Source organism: Panthera tigris, chromosome C2 (assembly GCF_018350195.1).
Source record: "Panthera tigris isolate Pti1 chromosome C2, P.tigris_Pti1_mat1.1, whole genome shotgun sequence".
Taxonomy (NCBI): Eukaryota; Metazoa; Chordata; class Mammalia; order Carnivora; family Felidae; genus Panthera; species Panthera tigris.
In genome coordinates, this window is record NC_056668.1 from 13,784,411 (window position 1) to 13,791,830 (window position 7,420).

Sequence of the window (7,420 nt, forward strand, 5' to 3'; positions counted from 1 at the left end):
TCTCAGTTATCATTTATGTTCTTTGGGTCTGTGGTATTTTGAGCCAGTTGTCAGTTTTAAGTGAAAGAAAGTTAACTCATATTAATAATAATAATACAAAAAAGACGTCCTTAGCTCACTTAACTGAAAAGCTCAGGAATAGAGGAACTAGATTCAAGGGTTCCCTGACATCATTTTCTTTACCCTCAGTCCTGCTCTTTTCTGCACTGGCTGGTCTCAGCCTAATGTCCCTCTGTGGTCCCAACATGGCGTTCAGAAGCCCTGTCTAGTCACTCATGACATTGAAAGACTGACAATTGCTTCAGATATCACCTTAGACGATTTCTTATAATCCTTTTCACAAACAGACTGACTGACAATAAGAAACCACATGTGATAACCTCTTCAGGGTCTCCAGGGAAACTTGGGTTCCTGTAAAAGTACAAAACTCATGAACCTACTATTCCTATAAACATCTGCATGTCAAATTACAAGTTTAGCTTATAATAAATTTTATTTTCTCCCATCCAGGCTGGCCACCATTCCTGAGAGTTGCTCATGTCACTGGATGAAAGATAATTCACCAACTCACATGTTTACACTGGAGGGGGGCAGGGTGCATAGGATGACATTTGCTGAGGAGCAGGTCACCTGCATTTTATTTTATTTTATTTTATTTTATTTTATTTTTTTATATAAAAGAATATTTTAATTCTTGTCCTTAGGAACTATAAAGACTATACGTGATTTGGAAATGAGACTGTACCAAACAATGGCCAAAGAAGAATCGTCCACTCTATGCCTTTTCTTTGGTCTGGTCACTCAGACATATAATATTATCAGCTATGATTGTTGTTGCCTGTCGCCTCACATTGTTTTTATCTGTGTATTCACCATAGTCGACGTTCCCTTCCACACAGATACGGGACCCCTTTTTCACATACTGATACGCCACATCTCTGAGGCCTGGTCGGAATACTGATATTCTGTGCCATGTCGTCTTTTGACTGACATCACCCATTTGCTATACTTCACTCTCCCCTGACCGCCACATCTCATTCGTTGCTAGAGAAAATATTGTGACCGGGTTCTTCCCTTCCACCTGTCTCATGATGGGGTCCTGACCCACTCGCCCAAGGAGCTGCACACGGTTCAGAGATGTTTCAAGAACCAAGCTGCTGGCTATTTCAGACTCGTGTCTTACAAACTGATGAAACACCTGTAATACAGGTCTCCGAAACATGGCTTCTATTTGCTTTTCCTACAACCTAGTCTTTGGTCTTCCTCTAGCAAAGAACTCGTGGCTCCCTCCACCCTCACCGGATGCTCTAGCCCGAACTAACCACCTGCATTTTATTTTAATTCAGCCACTTGTGCTGGGCATGACTGCAGTCCGGTTATGTCTGTAATTACTGTTGTTGCTTCTCCCAGCACCCAGAGGTGTGTAGTAATTAGCAAGAGGGCATGCATGGAAAACTTTAGGAGTTTCTTGAAAATCGAAATGCTGAGGGATGTTACTCTGTGACTGGAGAGAAGGGGTGGAAGATAAGGCAGGGCTGACCCTGATCCATCATGCTCCTTCCATCTTTGGGAATTGCCCCTTTTGTCACAGCGAATTGGAAGTGTCACACTTGTCTGAAGCATTTGGGTGAGCGAGGTCCCGTGGCAAGGGCTTTGCCGAGTTGTGCGAGTGCAGTCCGGTCAGAAAGGTGACTGAGGGATTAGGTTCCTCTCCATAGCACTGGTCCATCCGTGATGTGCTCCTGAAGAACCTTGGGCCATCGTTCACTCCTCCTGCCATCTTGTTCACGTTCAAGTTATCAAGTTACGTTGTCCAGTTTCAAGCCACGGCCACTGCTTCTTTCACTTTCCGAAATCTTCCCCTCTGTTTGTCTCTCCTCTTCCATAGGATTGTCTTCTAAAAACATGTACACATGTCAGTCCTCAGGGGGTCATCCTTCCCTGTTGGCCTCAGTGCCAGTGAATAATGGCCCAACCCTACAGCCTGGCTCTGAAGACCTTCTTGGGGCTGGGAGTTACTGACCTCTTAAAAACATCTTTTTCTTTTGTCCTTAATGAGCTCTCTACTCTCCCACATGTTCAGGCTCTTTGAATAACTTTCTCTAAACCATGTGCCAGCTTCCTTAGTTGTGTAAAAGAGTAACAATACTTCCCTCTCCCAGGTAGAGCAACAGATTAGATGGAACATTTCATGGAAAGAGTCGAAAACATTTATGTGGTCACAAAATGGTGGTTGCTATTATAATCTTTTCTTCGTGGCTTAGCCTGAGAGCTGTTTCTTTTCCCATGTTGTCTTTGTCCTTGGCCTAGGGGGATTTTTTTCTTCCCTTGAAATCCTAGAGTACTCAGTCTCCTTCCAAATCATACTTTGGTATCACATAAAAATTATCATGTACTTGGAGTTGGTATCAAGTCCAACTTTATGTGCTTTTATGATACGCTAAGCTTCAGATGCCCCTGTATTATGCTTTTTCTTCCTCCGTTGCAAGGGCTCTCTGGACACCAACTTGCCTAGTGGCCTCAGGCTTACCTCTTCCATGTCACCAAGCATGGCCATGAGAATGCAGTGTGGCTGTTGTGACCACCATTGTGCTCATGGAAACAAGAGCCGCAGTAGGTCCAGTGGTGAAGGGGTGCAGAGTCTTGGGACAAGGTAAAGACACAACCTGGGGATGGTTTGTCTTCGTTTGCGGAGCCTCCGAATGGGGTCACCAAGAGTTAGGCCAGAAGGTTTGAGGGCCCAAGCCCCCACCAGGGTCTGTCCTGCTAAGGTGACCCTAGAGATAGGAGGTGAGTTGGATTTAGATTTGGAGCTGGTCAAGGCTCGCGGGACTGCCTCAGAACTGAGTTAAAGGGCCACACCTAAGGTGTGAGATCTGGCTTCCCAGTGGCTTTCTAGGGGTGCCAGGTAATACAATAGGGGTGAACTTGGACCAGTGAGAACCAGGAGACAAGAATGAGCCTGCATATTTCTCCTTTCTTCCCCCATATGGTTCACAGGCTCCAGTTTTCTTTCTTTCTTTCTGTTTCATTTGGAGATGGTCCATGCAAGAGGGCAAAATGTACTTTATGCTGAAGGTGTGGGCAGCTGGGTGGGGGTCCACCTTCTCTTTGCTATGTTTTCTACCCTACTATCCTTTCCCCCTCACTCTGGCTTTTGATACATTGTACTCCCTAAGAAAAAAGTGTGCAAGTGTCCCATATGTTTCTGTTTCCTAGGGAACCCTGCCAGGAAAATCTTAATCTACATTTCTCTCTCTTCTCTGGATTCTCCTCTCCTCTGCTCTCCTCTATTTTGTTCCAAGCATGATCCTAGAGAGGAGAATTTCTATGGAGGATTCCCAACATTTCTTCATCTTTGAGGCGAATGCCTTATCACACCATGGGGCGGTAGCTTTCTGAGTGGGATTTGGGAAGCTAAGCTTCATAAAATAAATGTGGGTGCTCTCCAATTTTAAGTAGTCCCTTGCACGAAAATTCTTATTTACTCAAAAGATTAGTTGGAAGGATGATTGTTTTCTTTACAAAAGAGTTTCACATAAGCTTCTATCACATATAAGTAATGATTTGATTAAATACATTTTCAATTGTCAATGAACTTCACAGTTGTAATCCAAGTATAAAAGGCTGTGAGGAGGCTGGCTATTGCTTAGGATTGCTGCCCAGAAGAGAAGGCACATACCCACGCTTCCCTGGAAGATTTGCCTTGCTCTTTCACTGCCTCTGCGGTGGGACTAATATTCCAAAAACCTTCCACCTCAGCACTGGGGTGCTTCGTAAATGTCTGACATGGTTCTGTGTGTGTGTGTGTGTGTGTGTGTGTGTGTGTGCGTGTGGTGGGGTAGTAGGTAGAATAATGGCCTCCCCAAATGCCCATGTCCTCATCTCTGAAATCTGCGAATATGTTACCTTACCTGGGAAAAGGGACTTTGCACATGTGATTAAGCTGAGGACCTCGAAAGGGGGTGATTACCTTGGATCAGTCATGTGGCTCCTAATATAGCCACGACTGTCCTAATAAGGGGGAGGCAGGACTGTCCGAGTCACAGAAATGTGAAGATGCTGCCCTGCTGGTTTTGAAGGTAGAGGAAGGGACCATAAGCCCACAAACGTAAGACACCTTTAGGAACCAGGAAAGGCAAGGAAATAGATTCTCCCTCTGAGCCTCTACTGAGGGCCTGAACACAGGCCCCCTGGCACTGTGATTTTACTCGGTAGGATTTGACCCACAGAACTGCAAGATAATAAATTTGTGTTGTTTTCAGTCACTAAGTTTGTGGCAATTTGTTACAACAGCCATAGGAAACTACTATGGGGTAAAATATTAATTTTTGAGTTACGTGTAGCTAATTGTTTAAATACTTTTTAAGCCTATCATTGGTGTTAGGCACACCTGTCAGTAACACGGACATGGCCACTTTCTTCTTGGAGCTTGCAGTTGATACGGCAACTCGGCTAGCATCCCACCAGGTTCATAATTTTATCAGATTGCGTGTTGTATTCGTTGGTTAGGTTGTTTCTCTTTCTCCATGTGATTTTTTTCTCATTAAGAAGTCATTTCTAATTGAAACCATCAAACATTTCACACTTACTATGTAGAAGGTGTGGTGAATGGATATCCATTAGTGAGATAAACAATCTTTTTAAGGGGTGCCTGGGTGGCTCGGTAAGTTAAGCCTCCGACTTTGGCTCAGGTCATGATCTCATGGTTCGTGGGTTCGAGCCCCGCGTCGGGCTCTGGGCTGATGGCTTGGAGCCTGGCGCCTGCTTCGGATTCTGTGTCTCCCTCTCTCTCTGGCCTCTCCCTTGCTCCCACTCTCTCTCTCTCTCTCTCTCAAAAATAAATAAACATTTGGGGCGCCTGGGTGGCTCAGTCGGCTAAGCGTCCGACTTCAGCTCAGGTCACGGTCTCACGGTTCGTGGGTTCGAGCCCCACGTCGGGCTCTGTACTTACAGCTCAGAGCCTGGAGCCTGTTTCAGATTCTGTGTCTCCCTCTCTCTCTGACCCTCCCCCGTTCATGCTCTATCTCTCTCTGTCTCAAAAATAAATAAACGTTAAAAAAAAATTTTTTTTTAAATAAAAAATAAAAAAAAATAAATAAACATTTAAAAAAAAAGAGAGACTTTTCAAGAGATTGCCAATGCATTTGTAAAACTGGGAGAAGTCCACAATACACAACTAAATGTACAAAGCAGTATACGAATTTTGGTAGAAGAGATTTGGGCTGGAAGCAGAACTGAGGAGGATGCCTTGGTTCTCCCTCCACTTGGCAACTCTGTACTAGATAGATTCCGTGTTGTACTTGGCCTTGCAGAAGAGGAACGCCTACTGCCTATGGATCTAGTTTCTCTGCAGATCCCAACCCTGCTTGTTAATCCGAACTATACCCAGCTTCAAGAACAGCCTGTGTCCCTTTAAATGTAGACTTACTCTAGAGGCAGGTCAAGGTTGTACCAAATGTTAATCTTGCCCCGTTAATTTTTACTGCACACAAAGGAAGGGAAATTCTTTTAAAGGCACACTATTCATCTCATTTTTATTCCTTCAGTTAAACATCTCCCTCCTGTGTTCCATCAGCAGTGTGGCCCTGTTGTGCTTTGCTGCTTTATTGTCTCCTCGGACGTTGCTGGGACCGGATTGGGAGGACAGGAGCCTTGGGCTCCCCTGGAGGTCAGAGTATGTATGGCTGGCTACGCTAAGTGCCTCAAGAGACTCCTAGAATTTCTGGGCATGAATGGACCCCAGGGGAGGAATGCGTCAGGAGGTCAGTGGGTCATGGAATCCTGCATGGAGGAAGGGAACAATCTGTGCCTCAAAGGACAGGGATGATGTGACAGAGTGTTGTCCAGGTAGGAACCTGCAGTGAACAAACCAGAGAAGTGGGAATCTGTGGTGTTTAGGGTCCAGATCCTACACTATTTTGACCTGACTTTGTCAAGCAATTTTAGTTGTCTGATTTGAGTCTTTCTCAAAATATAACTGGTATTTATAGAAGAGTTCTGCAGCTGAAGTTCTTAGATGGAGTAAAGTGATTATGTTGAGAAATCAGGGAAGTTTAGGGCCTGGATTTGTTCTTAATCCTTTTTAATTGGAAGCCCCCGGGGAAACAGCTGTCTCTGGCCCTTTATTCACCTGCAGATTAAATGAAACAGGCAATTACTTGACAATTTCTCTGGTCCTTGGTTCAAGAGCTGATTTAAGAGAGGAACGCTAAAGAACAGCAAGATGGCAAGGATTATAGTCGTTTCCTACCATTGCACTATTGGTGTGCAAAGAAGAGGACAGCAGCATGAGATAATGCAGATGAATTTCAATCGCGTGAATTTACTCTCCGTGGAGTCAGCAGCGAAGCCTGCTTCTAGTAGTGAAAGGGTAGATGATATTTTCTTTTTAAGTCGATCTTTAAATTTTTAAATTAAACTCCAATAAATCTGAGTGTGGAAGTGATTGAGCATAAATTATCATGGTCTTAGGTACTGTATTTAAAAACTGGTTAATTAAGACTCTCTCAGAGAGACCCTCTAAGTGCAAGATTCCATAAATTATGGAAATATTCTAGGGCAGAGGGTCTTGGATGACACTGTTTAGATAACAGAACAGTAATTGTTATAGATTGTTATAGAACAGATTGTTGTAGAATGGTCTACCATAAATATATTAATTTAACTTTATTTTACTTAGCATATGTATGATCTCATTATTGGAGTCTCATTCTTCTGTGTCTATGTTTTCTAGCTTTCTTGAGTTTCCCACTGAACTAAAATTTCTTTCAGTAGATAATACAGCCTGAGCAGTCATTAGTCATGACCATTTTTAAAAATGTTTGTTTGTTTGTTTATTTATTTAGAGTGAGAGGGGGAGGGGCAGAGAGAGAGGGAGAGAGAAAATCCCAAGCAGGCTCTTTCTCCTGGGGCTCCAATCCCACCAACCATGAGATCATACCTGGAGCCGAAACCAAGAGTTGGATGCTTAACTGACTGAGCCACCCAGGTGCCCCAATCTTGACCATTTTATTTTATTTATTTATTTATTTTTAATTTAATTTTTTATTTTTTAAAATTTACATCCAGATTAGTTAGCATATAGTGCAGCAATGATTTCAGGAGTAGATTCCTTAGTGCCCCTTACCCATTTAGCCCATCCCCCCTCCCACAACTCCAGTAATCCTCAGTTTGTTCTCCATATTTATGAGTCTCTTCTGTCTTGTTCCCCTCCTTGTTTTTACATTATTTTTGTTTTCCTTCCCTTATGTTCATCTGTTTTGTCTCTTAAAGTCCTCATATGAGTGAAGTCATATGATTTTTGTCTTTCTCTGACTAATTTCACTTAGCATAATACCCTCCAGTTCCATCCACGTAGTTGCAAATGGCAAGATTTCATTCTTTCTGTTTGCTGAGTAATACTCCATTGTATATATAT

General features: G+C 43.3%; 1 pseudogene; it reads right to left on the minus strand.

Annotated features, from left to right (window-relative positions):
* Positions 1 to 727: 727 nt before the first annotated feature.
* LOC102955168 lies at positions 728 to 1,284 on the minus strand (annotated as a pseudogene).
* Between the last annotated feature and the right edge of the window lie 6,136 nt (positions 1,285 to 7,420).